Source organism: Peromyscus californicus, unplaced genomic scaffold, assembly GCF_007827085.1.
Source record: "Peromyscus californicus insignis strain IS unplaced genomic scaffold, ASM782708v3 Scaffold_10__1_contigs__length_136768540, whole genome shotgun sequence".
Taxonomy (NCBI): domain Eukaryota; kingdom Metazoa; phylum Chordata; class Mammalia; order Rodentia; family Cricetidae; genus Peromyscus; species Peromyscus californicus.
The window spans coordinates 93,085,398-93,109,167 of record NW_026294391.1 but is presented as its reverse complement, the minus strand read 5'-3'; the positions used below and the strand labels follow the sequence as shown (position 1 = coordinate 93,109,167).

The window sequence follows — 23,770 nt, the reverse complement described above, 5'->3', positions numbered from 1 at the left end:
GCCAAGTACTCAAATGCTTGAGATCAGGAGGAACACACCATTCAAATCAACACATAGGGTTTTGTTATGTTTGTAGCAAAATTGTGTGTGTGTGTGTGTGTGTGTGTGTGTGTGTGTGTGTGTGTGTGCACGCATGCGTGCTTGCCTCAGATTTTCTATTTATCCAATGATGCACACCTTGGCCAACTCTGTATCTTAGTTATTATAAATAGATAAATAAACATGGGTGTGCAGATGTCTCTGTGATAAGCTAACTTAGACTCCTTGGGGTATATGTTCAGGAGTGGTATAGATGGACCATATGGCAGTTCTATTTCAGGTTTTTTTTAAGGAACCCCCACAGTGTTTTCTGTAATGGCTGTACTAATTTACATTTCCACCAACAGTGTAAAAGAGTTTCCTTTTCTCTGCATCCTCACCAGCATTTGCGATTTTATACCTTTAAAGGAAGGACAGAATTTTTTAGGGAAGGGAGTGTGCATATGTATTTTAACACTCTCCAATAGGCTATAATGCGTAGCTGAGGATGAGAATGAACTGATTTTGCACTGTAGACATTTTCTGTGAATGCTATGGATCACACAGGCAGGAACTGCTATCACTGGTAAGCCACAAGTATAATTTGCCTAGGTCCCTATGTCCCCTTTAGTCTGATCTCCAACATCACTAACTTCCTCTGAAGTTCCCTGAACCTTTCTTAACTGCCTTCTGATCCCAACTGTCTCTTGGAAACAAAATATTCACATTTTTCTAACCCACTGTTTTCCCCACAGCTGCTTAGCACATTCTCTTAATGAAAAATAAATGTGATGCATGATCTGTGTTGAGTTATCCACGAAGCTGACCTTAACCATTTGACTGCATTACTTAGAATTGCCAAAGATCAGAGCAAATAGTGGGGGAAAGAACACCAAGGATCCAGCAAATCAAATAAGGTGAAGGTTGAATTTCTCTTTGGGTTTGCTGCAAAGTTATTCTAGCATTGGACAAGTCTATTCTCATAACTATACTGCTCTCAAATGACCTTGGCTTGGAAAACAAGCTGCTGAGGTGAGCAGATGTAGCAGTCTCAGGCTGCAGTGGACAAGAAGGTAATATACAGATGGGGATCAATTCACATACCAGCCGGCTAATCCTAGGAGCCAGCAGGCTTTTGCATTTCTGGAAAGAATTTGGGTCAATTTAACTGGTTAGTCTAACTACACCCAGCTATGTGTTCTGTTTTCAGTCCCTAGTGGATAAAAGGGAAGTCTGATAGGTCTTAGAGGGAACTGGGACTGAAGTTGTGATATTTATTCTGGTAAACATAGAACTGTTTCTTGAGCATCATGCTAGCATTACAGCTATTACCCTGTGCACTCTCTCCTACCCAAACATCTGTTTCATGGCAGGCAAAGACAGCAGGCTTTCTTTGAAAGGCTTTGTTAACAGGGTATACATTCAAATATGTATGTGTTTGTATCCTCTGGAAGAAAGGAGATCACTTGGTTTCAAAATTGCTTCGTCTATGTTGGACACATTGGCTTGCTTTGAGTATGTATTGATATTCTTTAATATTCCAGAGAACCAGCTTCCTAAAGTATATTGCTTCAACAGATGCAACTTTGCAGTTAGCCAATGACAAAATATTTGTGAGCAGTTAATATCTTTCCTCCTCCCAGAAACTCAGTAATGTGCCAAATGAGATCATTCCCTCTGGCCCAAGTCTTGAGAACGTTTTGAATTGTGTACATTCTGATTGGGAACTAAAGAATACTCTCGTTATCATCAAAGTCCAAATGGAGGGCACTTATATTCCTAGACAGGCATTAGAAAATACCTTAATTAGGCCTCAGTGTGCGTTGCTATTAGAATCTCTAATCATCTCTTTCATTGGAGGACTCCCTGTGTTATTACAGATTTAGTGTCTGCCAGTGAGACAGAATGTGCTTCAGTTTATCAAGTATGTGTGAATTGCTCATGCCCTAAATTTTCTTACAAAAAGGCCAGCTTCAGGAAATATTTTCAGAAGATCTGCTTTTTCTCAGAGCTTAACTTAAGCTAACTGATGGTTGTCTTTCATATTAGAACTATTAAATTGGTTAATTTTCTCTCCAACTGACAATTTTCACTATCCTTTTATTAAATTGTTCCTATGCATACATTTGAGGCTCCGCAAACTAAAATCAGCATTACATGGGGGGGGTATTCTCTCTCTCTCTCTCTCTCTCTCTCTCTCTCTCTCTCTCTCTCTCTCTCTCTCTCTCTCTCTGCATATATATGGCCCTTTCTGCCACTGACATAGCTAATACATAGTAGTTTTTGAACTTGTTCTCTATGCTATGACTCGGCTCTAATCCATTCTCCACCAACACATAACCCGTGCCTTTGGAATAAAAGCCCCAAATCCTACTTTAACACTTAAGGCCCACTCCACAATCTAGTGTCAAAGATTATCTCTCCGACTTCAAGCCCCTCCCACTGTTCCAAGAAAAGCATCACATTTGCTGTAACATATGAAGTCAGGTAGCTCTACATGCGCTCGACTATATGCCGTGTACCAGGCCTGCATAAACTAGATCATGTCACTAGCTCACAACCTCTGCTCACAACCAGGTGAAATGTGTTATGTAACTCCCAATTTCCAGGTAGGAAAACAGAGACCAATAGCTTACTTAAAGCCAGTTTTCCAGGAAGATTATGGAGGCAGCATCTGAAGTTCTATAGCCTCACGTCAGAACATGCCTCCCTAACTCTACCTGCCAGAAATTTTGTGTGAGCTTTCCCCCTGCATTTTCATGCCTCCAAATTTGAGGTCATGATATTCTGTTCTGTGGGAGCAACACAACTTACTATTTTTTCATTTTCCACTTCCAGAAACTCCATCCATCTCAACTGACACCTCCCCCATGTAATCTTCCCTGATCTCACATAGGAAAAACTCATTTCTCTTGGCTTTGTGTTCTCTTAGCATTGGCTCTAGTAAAATTATGCTAGCTTTTCATTATTATAGCAATTTCTATATACATTTCCTTTTCTTCCTTGCCACTTCTACTCAGTCTAACAGGAACTTGAACACACTGTGACAGTAGCCTTGTATTACTGAAGCCAAGAGCTTGCCACTCAGGCATGTGTAGCCAGGAAAGGGGTAGAAGTAGAAAGTGGTGTAGGTTATCTCTAGTCTCCTTTACATCTCAGAGTTTCAGGCTGCAGTATCCTTACCATCAGGGACTGCACCCTCCATAGAGTAGCTGGCATTCCTCTGGGAGGCTTCTGAGCTTGCAAAGTTACATTCTCTGATGCAGGTACAGATTAACAAGAACTGATGACACCCTTGCTCCCAATCTCTGTACACGTATCCATCAGTGTCATATGTGTTTGAAGGTGACATTGCTCTGCTGGTCTAGCTCAAGGCTGCGATCCTTTTCCAATTCCTTCTCCATGAGATGATCTATGCTTTGTGCTGGGTCTGAGAGTTGATGAGCCATGTGCATATTGATGTCTGCAGCATTCAGAGCTTTGCTTATCAGTCTAGACAGTGCTTTCTGAGGGTAAATGTACATCAGAATCACCTGGAGGATGTGCCAAAGCACATATTACTGTGTCTGGTAGTGTGTCTCGGTGACTTTGGACTGCAGGTCTCTGGACCATGCTGAGAAAGACTACTCCAGGCAATAGCTACACTCATGAGGAGCGCTATTTTCTCACAGCCTACTGCTCATGAAATTGAGGGAGCTCGTAGAGGCAGTGCAGGAGGATAAGCCAAGCCTTGAACTATGGGTCTGTAGACTAGATTCTATGCAGGTGTTGAGTCCAGAGGGCAACCCAGACCAGTCTCTCGTTGTCTCCCAGCCACAAAGATGGGGTGAAGTTGGTGATTACTACTCTGGATATCTCTACAAATTAGAAGTAATTGTTCCTCTCCCTGGCCCAGCCTTTCACATTGGAAAATCATACATCTCCTTAGTACTTCCTTAGGAGTCCACGTACCCACCCCGTTACCAAGAATTATTCAAGCTGGAGCTGCCTCACTAGCTTAGGTGTTTCACTCCATAGCCACTTCTGTGCATACAGAGCAAATAGAATAATTGGTATCATCCATCGTTGAGACTCAAATCTGCCTTTCCAGGATATGCGTGCCCAGTATGTCCACCTTGTTTAAAATACACTCCAATGCATACATAAAGATACTGAATCCCTGAACCTAGCTGGAAGAAATGCCACACACCTTTCAGTCCAGAACTATTGAGATGAAAATAGGAAGACTGAGAGACTTTGAGTTTTATCTGTGGTACATAATGAAAGCTTGCCTTCATAAATAAAAACAAAAGCAAAATAGAATACAAGAGTTCATTTTCCTTGTATAATCCCAGTTTTTATAACCACATTCTTGATGAGTTACTAACATCTTTGAATGTCACTCAACATTGTAATAGAGAAAATAATGCCTATTTGATGGGTTATTGGGTAAACTAAATAAAATAATATACACAAGTCACTTGCCAAGGTGTCTAGTAAATAGAAATTACAAAAAAAAGTAACAGTAGCTATTGTTTCCAAAAATAAAGTAAGGGCTGCCTGTATAACACTAGATGAGTAAGAAAACACTATGTGTTAATCCATTTTCTTACACATCCGGATAGCAACAACAGTAATACTTTTTCACAAGGCTTATTCACTTAATTTTACCCAGTATTTGCAATACTGTAAAGATAAGGTGAGCACTCTCATGTGGATTGGTTGAGGTGTTCCTCAAACACCACCACTGTCTAGAAGCCTCCGATAAAATGGATGGGCTGCATGGTGAGTAGAAAGAAAAAACCCCAGGAAAATCCATAGTATATGGTTTCCCTTTTGTAGGTTTATCTTTAAGCTGAAGATCTGCATTCTATGAAATATCATTGTGTGTGTGTCCTGTACAGTACATTCATTACCAGGCCTCAGACTTTCAGTGATGCTAACCGAGTAACTCAAGGAATTTTGATAATAAATATAAGCCAAGCACACATAAAAATGTTCTGAATTTTTCATGAATTCATCCTATTAGTCCAAGAAAAATCAGCTCAATTCTTTATCTGCCGATTACAGTTTTCATGCTTTTGTACTCTGCAGAATCAAGATGATGTCACATGCTGAGGTTCCAGTGGCACATTCATCAGTAATTACAGCTCAGTGCTTGCAGAGAAATAAAGCACAGGAGACTCAGAAATTTGCTATAGTGCTTAATAATGATCTATTTACTCACCACAAATTGGATGGGGATTCAACACTTCAGTCATTTCACTTCCCTGCTTTTTCTTTCTTTTCATATTTCTGTCATTTGTGACTGCTGGAAATAGAGGACAACATGGGGCTTTCTATTTTAGGTTCCTTTCTTGACTTCCCTGATCTTTTTCCTGTGGCTGGTAGCTTTAGTTTACCCTCACAACAAGAAAGAGGCAAACTGACCTTGTTCACTCTGCTCTGGCCATACTGGGTTTCCCACTGTTCCTAATATAGGCCAAAAGGCCACACCCTTAGGTCATTTGCATTTGCCTCCCATCTGCTGTGATGCCCTACCTCCTGAATTTTGCTCCTGGGTCTTTAAAAATCTTTATTCAGACATCTCGTCGTTCCCTGCTGGGAAATGGTGAAGAAACCACTTTGCCTATTTTTTCCCATCTGTGAAATGGAGATACTATTGTCACAGGGTTTTTCTAAGGATCAGTGGCAATAATACTTGCGAGGAGCTTAGAGCAAGAGCTGAAATGGGCACAAGGCATTACTTTTATGCCTGCTTTTGTGCTTTACAGAATCACATCCTGTTTTCTTGTATATTCAAAACAACCTCTTAGAGGAAGAGGGAATTATTCTCATTGATTGATAAGGAAATTGAAGCTTTTGAAAAGTGAAAAGTTTTATCTAATACTCCCCACCTAAAAGGGAGGAGAACTGGAATGAAACTTCAATCATTGGTTTGCTGAGTCACTGCATTGTTTCTCTCTACTATTTTAGACAGAGTATATTCTCATCCATGCCATCAAGTTGACAAATGGGAACTGGGGTCCATACTGACCTCTGAGCACTACATTACTCTCATTGTTGAACAGGATCTGGGATGCAGTAAACTTCCTTGGATCTTACAAAACAAGTCAGAGGAAAAGAGTACAAAGATAGACCAAAAAGCATGCCTGGACCAACATTGGTACCAACAATTACAGGATGCCCTTACCTTTTGCAAATACGACAACACAGGGTAATTGTTTAGAATGGGAAAGGCTTTTTCCAACAGAAGTGGTAAATAGCCAAGCCAGCCTATCACATTCAACTAAAGTAGCACACAGTTGCTGCTATGGAATCATGTCCACAGAGAGCAAAAGGGAAACTATGAGAGAAGGCTGGAGGGGTGGGGCAAAGTGTAGATTATACAAGGAATCAATGGCCAAGAAAACAAGTTGGATTTTATTTGAAGTGTGATATCAAGTTTCCAAGCAGAAGGATAGTTGCTAATTTACATTTTTAGAAGCGATCAATGCTATTATAGGAAACCATACAGTATGTGATTCTATAGTGAGACAAACTAGGCTTGAATTTCAACTCAATCCGTTTGCAGACTGAATGCCTTTATTCATTGAAAACAATGATAGTACTGAGCACACAGGCAAGCTTTTTGGGTCGCTATGGAGAGGAGTATAACAATGTATACAAAATATTTAGCTTAGTGCCTGGCCCTAAGTGCTCAATATCTGTCAGTAGCAATTATTACTAGAATTGTCATAGTAATAGAAGTACTATTTTAATGTTATAGTTACAACATTAGAAAAATAAACAGGATGTGGTCCAAATCAAATTCTAGGTTAACGCTGATTGAAATAAAATTTTAGACTTTTAAGAGATAATATGATGATAGTTATAAGAGAAGATAGTGGACAACAGTATGTCTCTGATTTCTGCCAAATAACTGTGGGCTTTTCTTTGTCACTTCTTTCAAGCTTAGGACATGATCATGCTGTTGTCTGTGCCCTAGCACAGAAGTGCATCTGAGTATGGAACAAGATGGTGGGTTCTATGGAATGACAAAAAAAAAGAAGCCTTCTTTCTGCACCCTGTGTCACAACTTCCAAAGGGGCCCATCCATTCCGAAGTCAGTGAGTACCTCCTCTATACCAGCTGGGCACGGAACCATTCCATCTTTCCAGAAATATCTGAGTCATGGCACTATGGGACAGCCTCATTGGGTCCACTTGTCATCTTACACTGTTGAAGATTAAGATAAGGTAAGTGTCAAGACTTCTGGTGACAGTATGGCCATGGCTTTTTACATTGCAGTCTTTGACTTAGCTGTTCTTTGGCCAGAGTTCTGTGATGAAGCTACCATCCTGCAAGCAGGAACAGGCTGGGATGCCAATGTGGCATGTGATTCACATATACCCTACGCCACACACAGAGAAAACCCAGAAGATTGTGATGACGCAAAGAGATTTCTCTTTTGGCAGATACCTGACCTCACCCAGTTCTTAAAGTTCAACAGCCTATCTCATCCCAGGAATGGATCACTATAAAACACACCATGCCTTCTTGACACAGAGAATTTTGTCATGCCAATCAATCTTTATGTTACCTTGGTCTTCAAAAATTTTGGTACATCAGGTATATAACAACAATGACTGAATTGAAAGGCAATTAGCAACCCAAATCATCTGACGCTGTATTCTTACACAAGGTTTTACCACCTACTTTCATGTAGTCATTTCTTCATCTTTGATTATTCACTCACTTAAAAACTATGTATTGGGGGCCTAATATGGGTACCATGGAAGGTATCTGAGGTGTACAACTTATTGACATCTTTCAAAAGCTTAAATTATTAAATGAGAAGCTGGATCTCATTAGATTATCATTTATCCCACAAAAAAATAGTTAATAAAATCCTCCTTAGAACAGCTATCCAATTTTCTTTCCACACACTAAATAAGGTTTTTGTGGTTTGAAAGTGAAATGTCCCCCATAGGATTCCGTGTCTGAATACTTGGTCTCCAGCTTGTGGCACTGTTTGGGAAGGTTGCAGAACTTTTAGGAGGTTAGAGGAAGTTGTTCACTGTAGGTGGGCCTTGAGGCTTTATTACCTGATCCCACTTCCTCTTGATTCTCTCTTTCCTGATTTCAGACGCAATGTGACCAGCTACGACAAACTTCTTCTATGGCATCTTCCCCAACCATGATGAACTGTTGTACCCCCTTTTCTCCCTTAGGTTGCTTCTGGTCAGGTGTGTGGTCCCAATGAGAAAAGTAAGTAATCCAGAAACTGGTACTGTGAAGTAGGGTCTTTACTGTGATAAACCTGACCAAATAGTTCATAGACAAGTTGAAATCATCTATGAGGAAAATACGTAAGAGTTTGAAACATGGGTTCAAAAACCCTAGAGCTGTGTAAGTAGAGTTTAGTGGGATATTTTGGTGGTACTCTAAAGAACCAAAAAACGAAGACAGAGGAAGCAAGTCTTACGAGAGTTTGGAAACTGAGTTAGAGCCTATTCATATTATATTCTGGCAAATAATCTGATTTCATTTGGCCCTTGTCCTTAAAAAAAAAAAGGACAATGAATTTTAAATGAATGAACTTGAGGCTTTAGGCCCAGGGGAACAATCAGTGCCCACATGCCGCATTCATTGCAGCCTCAGTTGCAGGCCAGCAGGCAGGACTTCTGCAGGCAGGCCTGACCACCCCCTCTGAGTCCCTGTAATCTACAATCCCCAATCCATCCCGGAAATTCACCAATGCTTTGAGATCACAGCTGCTCCCTGAGACACAGACTCTGCCAGCTCCAATTTGACCAAGAGATGATTCTTTGTTCTCCTAGCCGATCACCTCAGCCTCTAGACTTTAGGCCCAGAGGCACAACCACTTGCACCTGACTTCTCAATAGAGACTCTGAAAGCCAGAAGGTCTGGGATAGATGTCACAGACAATAAGAGACCATGGATGCCAGCCCAGACTATTATACCCAGCAAAACTCTCAATCTCCATAAACAGAGTAAACAAAATATTCCATGATAAAAACAGATTTAAACAAGACCCATTCACAAATCCAGGCTGACAGAAAGCACTAGAAGGAAAAAATACAACCCAAGGAAGTTAGATGCACCCATGAAAACACAGGCAATAGATAATCCCATACAAACAAATCCCAAAGAAGGCAAACACACAACACTACCATCAAAAAATAACGGGAATTAATAATCACTGGTCATTAATATCCTTAATATCGATGGACTCGATTTGCCTATAAAAAGACCCAGGCTAACAGAATGGATAGGAAAACAGAATCCATGCTTCTGCTGCATACAAGAAAAACACCTCAACTTCAAAGACAGACACTACCTCAGAGTAAAGAACTGGGAAAAGGCTTTCTAGTCAAATGGATTTAAGAAGCAGGCTGGTATGCTGTGGGATGTTCTGTATGTCAAATGTGTTGCTCTGATTGGTTAATAAATAAAACACTGATTGGCCAGTAGCCAGTCAGGAGGAAGTATAGGCAGGACAAGAAGGAGAAGAATGCTGGGAATTGGGAGGCTGGGGCAGAGAGACACTGCCAGCCACCGCCATGACAAGGAAGATGTAAGGTACCGGTAAGCCACGAGTCACATGGAAAAGTATAGATTAATAGAAATGGGTTAATTTAAGATATAAGAACAGTTAAAAGAAGCCTGAGCCATTAGGCCAAGCAGTTTAAATAATATAAGCGTCTGTGTGTTTATTTTATAATTTGGCTGTCGGACTGCCGGAGATTGGCGGGACCCAGAGAGAAAACTCTCTAGCTACACTGGTGTAGCTATCCTAATATCTAAAAAAATAGACTTTGAACTAAAATTAATCAAAAGTGATATAGAAGGACATTACATATTCGTCACAGGAAAAATACATCAAGATGAAGTCTCAGTTTTGAACATGTATGCCCCAAATACAACGGCACCCACATATGTAAAAGAAACATTACTAAAGCTTAAATAGCAGCACATGAAAACCCATACACTAATAGTGGAAGACTTCAGTTCCTCACTCTTACCAATAACGGACAGGTCTGCAAGACAGAAACTTAACAGAGAAATAAGGGAACTAACCGACATTATGACTAAAATGGACTTAATAGACACCAACAGAACATTCCACCAAACACAAGAGAATATACCTCCTTCTCAGTACCCCATGGAACCTTCTCTAAAACTGACCACATACTTGGTCACAAAGCAAATTTCAACAATATAAAAAAAATGGAATAACCTCCTGTATTTTATTGGACCACCATGCCTTAATGTTAGAAATCAACAACAACACAAATTATACAAAGCCTACAAACACATGTAAACTGAACAATGCTCAACTGAATCACCACTGGATCAAGGAAGAAATAAAGAAATTAAAGACTTCCCAGAATTCAATGAAAATGAATGTACAACATACCCAAACTTTGGGACAATATGAAAGCAGAACTAAGAGGAAAGTTCATAGACTAAATGCCTACATAAAGAAGTTGGAGAAATCTCACACTAGCAACTTAGCAGCATATCTGAAAGCTCTAGAAGTAAAGGAGGCAAACCCACCCAGGAGCAGTAGATGCCAGGAAATAATGAAACGGAGGGCTGAAATCAATAAAATGGAAGCAAACAGAACAGTACGAAGAATCAATGAAACAAAGAGTTGGTTCTTTGAGAAAATCAATGAGATAGACAAACCCTTACCCAAACTAATTAAAAGGCAGAGAGAGAATATCCAAATTAACAAAATCAGAAATGAAAAGGGAGACATAGCAACTGACAATGAAGAAATTCAGAGAATCATCAGGTCATACTGCAAAAACGTGTACTCCACAAAATTGGAAAATCTAAAAGAAATGGACACCTTTCTGGAAAGCTACCATATAACCAAATTAAATCAAGACCAGATAAACAACTTAAATAAACCTATAACTCCTATGGAAATAGAAGCAGTCATTAAAAGTCTCCCAGCTAAAAAAAGCCCAGGGCCCATGGTTTCAGTGCAGAAATCTACCAAAATTTCAAAGAAGAGCTAATACTAATACTCCTCAAATTGTTCCACACAATAGAAACAGAAGGAACATTGCCAAACTCTTTCTATGAGGCTACAGTTACCCTGATTCCCAAACCACACAAAGATGCAACAAAGAAAGAGAATTACAGACCAATCTTCCTCACCAACATTGATACATAAATACTCAATAAAATACTAGCAAACTCAATCCAAGAACACATCAAAAAATCTTTCATCATGATCAAGTAGGCTTCATTCCAGAGATGCAGGGATGGTTCAATATATAAAAAAGTGTCAATGTAATCCATCATATAAACAAACTGAAAGAAAAAACCACATGGTCATCTCATTAGATGCTGAAAAAGCCTTTGACAAAATCCAACACCCCTTCATGATAAAGGGTCCTGGAGAGATCAGGAATACAAAAAACATACCTAAACATAATAAAGGCATTTTACAGCAAGCAGACTGCCAACATCAGATTAAATGGAGAGAAACTCAAAGCGATTCCACTAAAATCAGGAACAAGACAAGGCTGTCCACTCTCCCCATAGCTATTCAATATAGTACTTGAAGTTCTAGCTAGCTAGAGCAATAAGACAGCAAAAGGAGATCAAGGTGATACAAATTGGAAAGGAAGAAGTCAAACTTTTGCTATTTGCAGATGATATCATAGCATACATAAGTGACCACAAAAATTCTACCAGGGAATTCCTACTGCTGATAAACACCTTCAGTAATGTGGTAAGATACAAGATTAACTAAAAAAAAATCAGTAGCTCTCCTACACAAATGCGAACCAGGCTGAAAAAGAAATTAAAGAAACATCACCCTTTCCAATAGCCACAAATAATATAAAATACCTTGTGATAATTCTAACCAAACAAGTGAAAGACCTGTATGACAAGAACTTTAAGTCCTTGAAGAAAGAAACTGGAGAAGATATCAGAAAATGGAAAGATCTCCCATGCTCATAGATAGGTAGAACCAACAGAATAAAAATGGCAATCTTGCCAAAAGCAATCTACAGATTCAATGCAATCCTCATCAATATCCTAACACAATTCTTCACAGACCTGGAAAAAGCAATACTCAACTTCATATGGAAAAACAGAAAACCTAGGATAACTAAAACAATCTTTTACCATAAAGCAACATCTAGAGGCATCACCATCCCTGACTTCAATCTCTACTATAGAGCTATAGCATAAAAACAGCTTGGTATTGGCAGAAAAGCTGACATATGGACCAATGGAAACTAATTGAAGATCCTGACATTAATCCACACACCTATGAACACCTGATATTTAACAAAGAAGCAAAAACTGTACAATGGAAAAAAATCTTCAACAAATGGTGCTGGCATAACTTGATGTTAACATGTAGATGATTGTAAACAGATCCTTAAATATCACTATGCACAAAACTCAAATCCAAGTGGATCAAAGACCTCAACACAAATCCAGCTACATTGAACCTGATAAAGGAGAAAGAAGGAAGTAGCCTAGAAAGAATTGGCACAGGAGACAACTTCCTAAATATAACACGAGTAGCAAAGACACTGAGAGCAACAATTGATAAATGGAACCTCCTGAAAATGAGAAGCTTCTGTATGGCAAAGAACACAGTAAATATGACAAAACTACAGTCTACAGAATGGCAAAAGATCTTCACCAACCCCACATCTGACAGAGGCTGATCTCCAAAATATATAAAGAACTCAAGAAACTAGACAGTAAAATACCCAACAATTCAATTTAAAAAATGGGTTACAGATTTAAACAGAGAATTCTCAACAGAAGAATCCCAAATGGCTGAAAGACATTAAGGAATTGCTCAACATCCTTAGCCATCAGGGAAATGCAAATCAATAGGACTTTGCAATATTATCTTACACCTGTCAGAATGGCTAAGATCAAAAACACTGAACACAGCTTATGTTGGAGAGGATGTGGAGCAAGGGGAACACTCCTCCACTGTTGATGGGAGTGCAAACTTATACAGCCACTTTGGAAATCAGTATGGCAGTTTCTCAGAAAACTGGGAATCAATCTACCTCAAGACCCAATGATACCACTCTTAGGCTTATACCCAAGGAATGCTCAAGCATACCACAAGAACACTTGCTCAACTATGTTCATAGCAGCATTGTTCCTATTAGCCAGAACCTGGAAGCAATATAAATGCCCCTCAGCTGAAGAATGGATAAAGAAAATGTGGTACATATACACAATGGAGTATTACTCAGCTGTAAAAAAAAATGACATCATGAAATTTGCAGACAAATGGATGGAAGTAGAAAATATTATCCTGAGTGAGGTAACCCAGACTCAGAAGGACAAACATGGTGTGTACTCACTCATAAGTGGATACTAGATGTAAAGCAAAGGATAACCAGACTGCAACCCAGAGCTCCAGAGAAGGTAGAAAACAAAGAGGACCCTAAGAGGGATGTACTGATCACCTTGGGAAGGGGAAACAGAGGAGATCCTGATGAGTAAACTGGGGATGGGGACAATAGAGGGGAGGGAATGGGGGATGAGAACATGAGGGAACAGGATGGTCAAGCTGCGGGGAGGGACGGAGTGGGAGAGCAATGAAAGAGATATCTTGATAGAGGAAGACACAATGGGGTAAGGGAGAAACCTGGTGCTAGGGAAATTCCCAGGAATCCACAAGGATAACCCCAGATTAGACTACTAGCAATAGTGGAGAAGGTGCCTGAACTAGCTTACCCTGGTAATCAGATTGGTGAATACCCTGTCATCATTAGAGCCTTCATCCAGTAACTGATGGAAGCAGATGCAGAGATCCACAGCCAAGCACCAGGCTGAGCTCCAGGAGCCCAGCCAAAGAGAGGGAAGAGGGATTATATGAGCAAGGGGTGTCAAGATCATGATGTAGAAATTTACAACGACAACTGAACCAAGCTCAAAGGAATTCACGAACTTTAGACCAATAGCTGTGGATCCTGCATGGGACTGGACTAGACCCTCTGCATATGGGAGACTGTTATGTAGCTGGGTCTGTTTGAGGGACCCCTGGCAGTGGGATCAGGATCTATCCCTGGTGCGTGAGCCGGCTTTCTGGATGCTATTACCTATGGTAAGAAACCTAGCTCACCCCTGATATATCGGAGTGGGCCTTGGTTCTGCCTTAACTGATTGTACCAGGCTTAGCTGTCTCCCCATGAGAGAACTTACCCACTTGGAGGAGGGGATGGGGGTGGTGAGGACGGTGGGCAGAGGGAGCAGGAGACGGGATGAGAGGGGGATCTGTGGATGGTATGTAAAATGAATTTTTTTTTGAATAATGAACTGATGCCAATGACGAAATGATGTCATTTGTGGAAGATATCTCAAGTCAGGATAGCTTTTAGGCTGCCATAGGTTTACTGTTCTGCAGTGAACTAGAATAGCAAGTGGAGTAAAAGGACACAAAGCAATATGCATTCAGGGAAGGGAAAGAGCAGGAGAAAGTTTAAAACTGAATAAAAGGTTGTAATAGTTGAAGATGTTAGTCCCAAAAAAGAAAAATCTCTTATTCTGCACTGGGGCAACGAGAAAGATCCTGAGCATCATACCTTCAAATTGTGAAAGTGAGTTTATTTCAAAGGATACTGCCTAAACTAAAAAGTGATAGAAGACTTCTTTGTTCAAAAACAACTGCCTGAAAAATGATTTTGCAGATTCAGCCATCAAGACATATAGAGACTGCCATATATAGCTGTGGTTCAAGGGTACCAAACTATATCCCAATCTAGCAGCATAACTTGACAGCATCATCCATGTGTTACTAATTTTTCAGACATTAAAAAAAACCTCAAGATTGGTTGGAATGTGGAGTCTTGTTCCATAGTTCCAGAGAGCTTGGTCAGGTAACATGTGGCAGAGTTGGAAACCTTTCAAGGGGCCTCTGAAATGCCATTGCATGAAACATTTTTTGTTAGACTTACCCATTTTATTTCATGTATGTTTTTCCTGCATGTATGTATATATGCACCACATGCATGCTTTGTGCCCCAAAAAGTCAGAAAAGGGCATCAGATCTCCCACAACTAGAGTTACAGATAGTGGTGAACCACTGTGTGGGGGCAAGAGATAGAATCCTGGTCCTATGGAAGAGCAACAAGTACTCTTAACTGCTGAGTCATCTCTCCAGGCCCTTGCAGGAAGCTTTGAAAAGGATGCCTAAGTTGTAACCCAGACTGCAAGACATTGGTTACCAGGACCATGGGACTTCCTTCAAAGAAAGTTACATGCATGGAGTGGAGCCAGTTCAAGATGGAGACTGTGTATGCTGCAGGAAATAGAACTAGAAGGGCAGGACTACCTAAGACTTTCAGAAACAAGATGATTCCATCATGAGCACAATATGCAGGACATGGGGCTGTTGAATTTGGTATTGGCCCTGTTAGACTTCAGTCTTGCTTTTGGTTGACCTTTTCTTATTATGTCCTCATTGTTCCTTTTTATATAAATTGAAATTTTTTTTTTAATTTTTATTTTGCAATACAGTTCAGTTCTACATATCAGCCACGGATTCCCTTGTTCTCCCCCCTCCAGCCCCCCTCACCTTCTCCCCAGCCCACCCCCCATTCCCACCTCCTCCAGGGCAAAGCCTCCCCCGCGGACTGAGATCAACCTGGTAGACTCAGTCCAGGTAGGTCCAGTCCCCTCCTCCCAGGCCAAGCCAAACAATCCTGCATAGGCCCCAGGTTTCAAACAGCCAACTCATGCAATGAGCACAAGATCTGGTCCCACTGCCTGGATGCCTCCCAAACAGATCAAGCCAATCAACTGTCTCATCCATTCAGAGGGCCTGATCCAGTGGGGACCCCTCAGTCATTGGTTCATAGTTCATGTGTTTCCATTCGTTTGGCTATTTGTCCCTGTGTTTTATCCAACCTTGGTCTCAACAATTCTCGCTCATATAAACCCTCCTCATTCTCACTAATTGGACTCCCAGAGATCCACCCAGGGCCTAGTCATGGATCTCTGCATCCAGATCCCTTAGTAGTTGGATGGGGTTTCTAGCACAACAATTAGGGTGTTTGGCCATCCCATCACCAGAGTAGGTCAGTTCGGGCTGTATCTCAACCATTGCCAGCAGTCTGTTGTGGGGGTATCTTTGTGGATTTCTGTGGGCCTCTCTAGCACTTTGCTTCTTCCTATTCTCATGTGGTCTTCCTTTACCATGGTCTCCTATTCCTTGTTCTCCCTCTCTGTTGTTGATCCAGCTGGGGTCTCCCGCTCCCCCAAGCTCTCTTTCCCTTGACCCTTGCCCTTCACTGCCCCCACTCATGTCCAGGCTGTTCATGTAGATCTCTTCCATTTCTCTGTCATTAGGCGATACCCAAGGAATGCTCAACCACACCACAAGAGCACTTGTTCAGCTATGTTCATATCAGCATTGTTTGTAATAGCCAGAACATGGAAACAACCCAGATGCCCTTCAACTGAAGAATGGATAAACAAAATGTGGTACATATACACAATGGAATACTACTCAGCAGAGAAAAACAATGACATCATGAGGTTTGCAGACAAATGGATGGATCTAGAAAAAATCATCCTGAGTGAGGTAACCCAGACTCAGAAAGACAAACATGGTATGTACTCACTCATAGGAGGATACTAGATGTGGAACAAGGAAATTTTTTTCATACAATATATTCTGATTATGCTTTCCCTGCCCCCAACTCTTACCAGATCCCCCCCACTTCCCCACACATCAAAATCCACATTCTTTCTCTCTCTCCTTAGAATATAAACAGGCATCTAAAAATGATAATGAAAGAAAAGATAAAATAAAACCAAACCAGAATAGGACAAAAGTAACAAGTAAACAAATAGAAAAAAAAAGAGCCAAAGAGAAAGCTCAAGAAACACATATAGACACTGAGACACACATATTCCCATGCACAGGAAAACCATAAAAACAAAGTTGGAAGAGACAGTACATAAGAGAAATAACTATAAGGAAAAAATAGCCTAGGCAAAGCATTATAAGACAAAAAACCTCTAAGAATTTGTTTTACATTGGCTATCTACTGCTGGGCATGGGGCCTGCCCTTAAGTGTGGTTTGTATACTCAGTGAGACTCTGTTGGAGAAAAGTAATTCCTCCTTTGCAAATGGTGGTCAGTTGGACATACCTTCCGGGTTAGGTATTGGGGCTTGTGTCTACTTCCCTTCTCAGTACTGGAACCCTATCTAGCTTAGACCTGTGCAAGTCCTGTGCATGCTGCCACAGTATCTGTGAATTCATATGTGCATCAGTCCCAGTGTGGTTAAAAGGCCTTATTTCCATGGTGTCTTCCATTTCCACTGGCTCTTACAGACAGCCTTTCTGCCTTCTCTTCCACAAAGTCCCCTGAGCCCCGAGGAGAGAGATTTTGATGGAGACATTCCATTTAGGATTGAGTATTCCAAGGTCTCTCATGCTCTGCACATTGTTCAGCTGTGGGTCTCTGCATTTGTTCTTATCTACTGAAGAAGGAAATTTCTCTGATGATGGCTGAGCAAGATATTGATCTATGAGTATAGCAGAATGTCATTATAAGTCATTGTATTGCTGTGTTCTTTTTTGAGAACAGTAGCATTTTGTTTTCTCCTAAATCCACAGCCTATCCAGTTTCAGGTTCTTAGCTACCCAGGCAGTGTCAGGGATGGGCTCCATCTCATGGAGTGGGAAAATTCCAATCAGCTAGTGGTTCGATCAGCTGGTTATTCCCATAAATTTTATGCCACTCTTGCACCAGCATATCTTGCAAGAAGGTCACCATTGTAGATTGCAGGGTTTGTAACTGGGTTGATGTTTAACTTTCTCCTTTGACAATGTGCAGAGTACCTTTCAGAACCATAAACAGCAGTCAGGAGGGGTGAAGGCTGTAGGTAGACCAGTGAGACTTCTCCGTCCGTGTTCAATGGATTATGCACATATTATCTCCAGCTTTGGAATGGAAATGTTTACTCTGTGGTATTGTATATCAGAAATATAATTTGATTTATAGGGACTCACAGCTAAGAAACTGCCTTGACTCTCAGACAATGTTGGGCTTGATAAAGACTGTGGGGAATTTTAAACTTGGAATGAATGTATTTTGTTTCATGGGATGGCCAAAACCTTATGGGGTCCAGGGGTAGATGCTGTGGTTTGAATAACAAATGTCACCCACAGGCTCATGTGTATTGAGCACCAGCTGGTAGAACTGTTTTATAAGGTTGCCAGACCTTTAGGAGATGGAGCCTTGCTGGAAAATGGGTCACTGAGTTAGGTCTGGAAGTTTTGTAGACTAGCCCAAATTCTCATTCACTCTCTGCTTCTTGATTTCAGATGCAAAGTCACCAGCAACCTCTGGCTCCTTCTCTACCATGATGAACTGTAGCATACCCTCAAATGGTAGGCCACCATAAACCCCTGTTCCTTTAAATGGGTTCTTTCCAGGTATTTGGTTGTAGAAAAGTAACCAATAAAATATGTACATACATCATTGTCTCCAAATTATTTCCTTCCTTTTCCCTTGACCTCACTGCAATCACTGTTCAGAACAAGTTTACCAGAGACCCCCATGTTACAACTTGCAATGCTTAATTCTTAGTCCTTGTCAAAGCTGTGGTATTTTCAATGTTGTTAGTTCACTTAGTGGCCACTCTCTCTTCCTTGAATCACCTTCTCCTCTGCTAATTTTCTTTCTTCTTCTCTTGGTTCTTCTCATTTTCTTTCTTGGGCTGTATACTTTGTCTCATGCTCAATGTAGTCTTGTCACAAAATTCTGGGCACTATATCTCTCATAATATAGTCAATTTTATCATTTATCATTGACTTTCATGTCATTTATTTGGCAAAGGTAGGAAGCTATGAGTAAGTAAAGCCCTGAGTAAATGTATATTTCGACATGAGCATGGCCTGTCAAGGACCCCAAGATCTCAGATCCAATGGGCACAGCCATTTCCCATATGGGCCAGGCTCAAGAGGGCTGTGCAAAGCTCTTCCCAGGGATCCAAGTATGAGGGTTTTATGAATGATTGATCAGTGTTCATAAAGACTAGCAACTGCAGCTTCTTTCTCCAGAATGTTTACAGCCTAGATCCCTAGCCTACAGAGACCACCTACAGAGGTGTCCTACTGAGACAGCTAACTCCCCGACCCTGTCGTCTCCTAATAAACATGTTGAGGTTCCAAGTTGCTGAAGTACTGGTAGCAGAAGCCTCCCTGATCCCAGTTTCGCTGTCTGTGTGTCTGTCCTTTCTTCATTCCCTTGCCGCCCCCTAGCCAGGGCTCCAGGACCCAAGCCACATAGGCCACAGCAACTTCTAATGTAACATCAGTACCAATCTACTCTAATGCACAATCATCTCTTATCTACAGTAGCTTTCCAGATGATTCCATCCTCCTTTGTTCTGTATATTCTCAACACAGAAGACAGAGTGAGCCAATTCAAATCTACATCAAATTAAGCTACTGTGCTGGCTAGTGTTATGTCAACTTGACACAAGCTAGAATCATTTAGGAAGAGGAAACCTCAATTCAGAAGATGTCTCCTCAAGATTGGCTCCATGGGCAAACATTTGGGCCATTTTACTGAATAATGATGACTATAGGTAGGCCACGCTCATTAGGAGCCAAGTCAATGAGGGCAGTGCTACCCCTGGCAGGTGGTCCTGGACGGTATAAGAAAGCAGGCTGAGCAAGCCAGTAAGCAGCACTCTTCCACAGCCACTGCTTCAGTTCCTACCTCTAGGTTCCTGCCTTGAGTTCCTGCCCCAGTGTCCCTTGTATGATGGACTATAAGGGGTCAGATTAAATAAACCCTTTCGTCCACAAGATTTTTATGCCTATCATATTTAATCACAACATCAGAAACATATCTAAGATAGCTATTTTCTGTTGGATGATATCATCTCTTAGTAAAAGTCAAAGGTGTTAAAGCAACCTTAAAAGCTCCAATTATCTCAGCATCACTTCCATTCTCTGAATTTTTCTCCCACTATGTTTATCCTTGTTCTCAAATGTATTTATACTAGTTCTGTGCTATTCCCTCAGTTATATCAGGTATGATCCAACATCAGGACCTATACACAACCTTTAAATGTTCTATGTCCAGATAGATGCCAATCTAGATTTCTCATTTCCTTCAGGTCTTTACTCAAGATTCTCCTGCCACTGACTCTAAACTTTTATCTCTCCAACAACATTATCTCGTCTCTGTTTTTCTCTTTTATTTTTATTTTCAGAATTTATAATTTAACATTATATGCTTTAGTCAATTCAAGATGGCATACTTTCAAAGATTATTTGGAGAGATTTCTCATTTACAAACTATTGTTGGGGTAAAAAATGATGAACTGTTTCCATGTTCTGGCTATTACAAACAATGCTGATATGAACATAGCTGAACAAGTGCTCTTATGGTGTGGTTGAGCATTCCTTGGGTATATGCCCAAGAGTGGTATAGCTGGATCTTGGGGGAGATGGATTCCCAATTTTCTAAGAAAGCGCCATATTGATTTCCAAAGTGGTTGTACAAGCTTGCATTCCCACCAGCAGTGGAGGAGAGTTCCCCTAGCACCACATCCTCTCCAGCATAAGGTGTCTTCAGTGTTTTTGATCTTAGCCATTCTGACAGGCGTAAGGTGGTATCTCAGAGTTGTTTTGATTTGCATTTCCCTGATGATTAGGGATGTTGAGCAATTCCTTAAATGTCTTTCGGCCATTTGAGTTTCCTGTGTTGAGAATTCTCTGTTTAGCTCTATAGCCCATTTCTTAATTGGACTGTTGGGCATTTTGATGTCTAATTTCTTGAGTTCCTTATATATTCTGGATATCAGTCCTCTGTCAGATGTGGGGTTGGTGAAGATCTTTTCCCATTCTGTAGGCTGTCGCTTTGCCTTGTTGACCGTATCCTTTGCTCTACAAAAGCTTCTCAGTTTCAAGAGGTCCCATTGATTGATTGTTTCTCTCAGAGTCTGTGCTACTGGTGTTCTATTTAGGAAGTGGTCTCCTATGCCAATGCGTTCAAGACTACTTCAACTGAAAAATGGATAAACAAAATGTGGTACATATACACAATGGAATACTACTCAGCAGAGAAAAACAATGACATCATGAGGTTTGCAGACAAATGGATGGATCTAGAAAAAATCATCCTGAGTGAGGTAACCCAGACTCAGAAAGACAAACATGGTATGTACTCACTCATAGCAGGATACTAGACATGAAACAAGGATGACTTGTCTGCTACTCACATCACCAGGGAGGCTACCTGGAAAACAGGACCCCAAGAAAGACACAGGGATCGCCCAATGACAGAGAAATGGAATGAGATCTACATGAACAGCCTGGACATGAGTGGGGGTAATGAAAGGCGAGGGTGGAGGGAAAGAGAGCTTGGGGGAGCGGGAGATCCCAGCTGGATCAACAACAGAGAGGGAGAACAAGGAATAGGAGACCATGGTAAATGAAGACCACATGAGAATAGGAAGAAGCAAAGTGCTAGAGAGGCCCACAGAAATCCACAAAGATACCCACACAACAGACTGCCGGCAATGGTCGAGATACAGCCCGAACTGACCTACTCTGGTGATGGGATGGCCAAACACCCTAATTGTTGTGCTAGAAACTTCATCCAACTACTGAGGGATCTGGATGCAGAGATCCATGACTAGGCCCTGGGTGGATCTCTGGGAGTCCAATTAGGGAGAATGAGGAGGGTTTATATGAGTGAGAATTGTTGAGACCAAGGTTGGATAAAGCACAGGGACAAATAGCCAAATGAATGGAAACACATGAACTATGAACCAATGGCTGAGGGGTCCCCACTGGATCAGGCCCTCTGAATGGGTGAGACAGTTGATTGGCTTGATCTGTTTGGGAGGCATCCAGGCAGTGGGACCAGATCTTGTGCTCATTGCATGAGTTGGCTGTTTGAAACCTGGGGCCTATGCAGGATTGTTTGGCTCGGCCTGGGAGGAGGGGACTAGACCTACCTGGACTGAGTCTACCAGGTTGACCTCAGTCTGTGGGGAAGGCTTTGCCCTGGAGGAGATGGGAATGGGGGGCGGTTGGGGGGAAGGTGAGGGGGGCTGGAGGGGGGAGAACAAGGGAATCCGTGGCTGATATGTAGAACTGAATTGTATTGCAAAATAAATTAAAATAAAAAAAAATGATGAACTGAATAATTTGTTCAAAACCATATTGATGACCTCCTGGGAGCGGGGGACCACCATGGCATAGCAAAATACCATAGACTAGACATCTTAAATATAAGTATATTTATCAGAGTTTTCAAGGGTATAAAATCCAAGATCAAGATGCAGACAAATGAGAGTTCATTTTGAAACCTTTTCAATTGGCCTATAAATAGCACTAATGACTTAATGGCTCACATATATACCCTTTCCCTTATCAGGGGAATGGGATGGAGAAACCTCTCGAGTGTCAGCAGGTTTTGGAAGAGCACTAATCCCATCAGACCAACGCCCCATTCTCATGGCCTCATCTAAACATAATTATTTCCTCCAAATCCCATCTCTAAATTCCATCACATTTTGGCTTTGGATTTCAACCTATGAATTTGTGGGAAGACACAAACATTTAGTATATGACATTGCATACATATTCCATAGTATGTCTTACTGATCCAGTCAGTAACATCACATATACACTACTAAATGTCTGACTGTTCTTGCTTGTCATTTGCCTTCCTTATTGGAATTGATGTTTTATAAAGTTTAGGATTTGTATTCACTGTGTTCACTATTTTAATCCCTGTGTTTTCAGTAATACTTGGCAAGCGTTATAGACTCAATAAATATTTACTGATTAAGTGGATGAAATAAACAAATTAATTGTAGTTTGATGTAAGCACTAAGCAGCAAAGAAACAGACTGATTGACCAGAATGGAGGCCATCAACCTTGGCTGGCTGTTCAAATCACAGTAGGAAGTATTTTCAAATACAGATGCCTAGAATTCAACCTCCAAAATTCTGCCTTACTTGGTCTAGAAGGGGTCTGGTCGTTGTTTAATTTTTGATGTTCTCTAAGTGGTTCTCAATGAGAAGCAAAGCTGAGAACCAATGAGTTTGAAACTAACTGGAAACATGAGAAGCTACTGAAAATAAAATACACAGGGAAGATTTAATCTTCTTCTGAGATGGTATCATTTATATAGAAACTTGGAGGAAATAATAAAGCACAGGCAATTTGGGGGCCAGGAGGAGAGTTCAGTTCCTGGCGGAGGGTCAAAATAAGAGGGAAAGCATTGGAGTACAATTGAGTTTGGTGTGTTCTCAGAACAGAAGGTTATTGTATGTGGTACAAAGCAGGAAGAAAGAGTGGGGGCAAGATGAGATTAGAAAGGTACCCAGGAACTACATTACGCCGGGCTCAGTAAACCGTGCAAACTTAAAAGATAGCCTTCATGAGATGAGAGCTGTGAGATTTTTGAGGATAATGTGATCTGATTTACTGTGTTGCATAAAGGCACCAGTAAACACAGAAAGAACCCAGGAGGCTACTTTGGTAGTCTAAGAGCCTGAGCTGGGTTAATGGCTAAAGATGCTCCCTGCTGTCTAGATGCAGAGGTGTGAGAGTGGCATACAAATCCACTCCACTCAGGAAACTCACATAGATGGCCAGGGGTTCCAGAACATTTCAACATTTCAGAACGCAGCTAATTCTGTGACCAGTAGATTCCGAGGTTGGACTCTGCATGCTCTGATTTGCCCAGGCCTTCCTAGTTGATCAGGTAGTAGACAA

At 41.1% G+C, this 23,770-nt stretch overlaps 1 protein-coding gene across 6 annotated transcripts in view; it reads right to left on the bottom strand.

Annotated features, from left to right (window-relative positions):
- Positions 1–23,770, bottom strand: part of Pak3 (p21 (RAC1) activated kinase 3) — a 277,699-nt gene that overhangs the window by 201,639 nt on the left and 52,290 nt on the right. The window contains exon 1 of one of the 6 annotated variants that reach the window (XM_052737455.1): positions 5,225–5,248. The exons of the other annotated variants lie outside the window; for them this stretch is intronic. The gene's annotated coding sequence lies outside the window, so the exon portion shown is untranslated. Of the gene's footprint in view, positions 1–5,224; positions 5,249–23,770 lie in introns of those variants that run through there. 6 annotated transcript variants of the gene reach the window in all.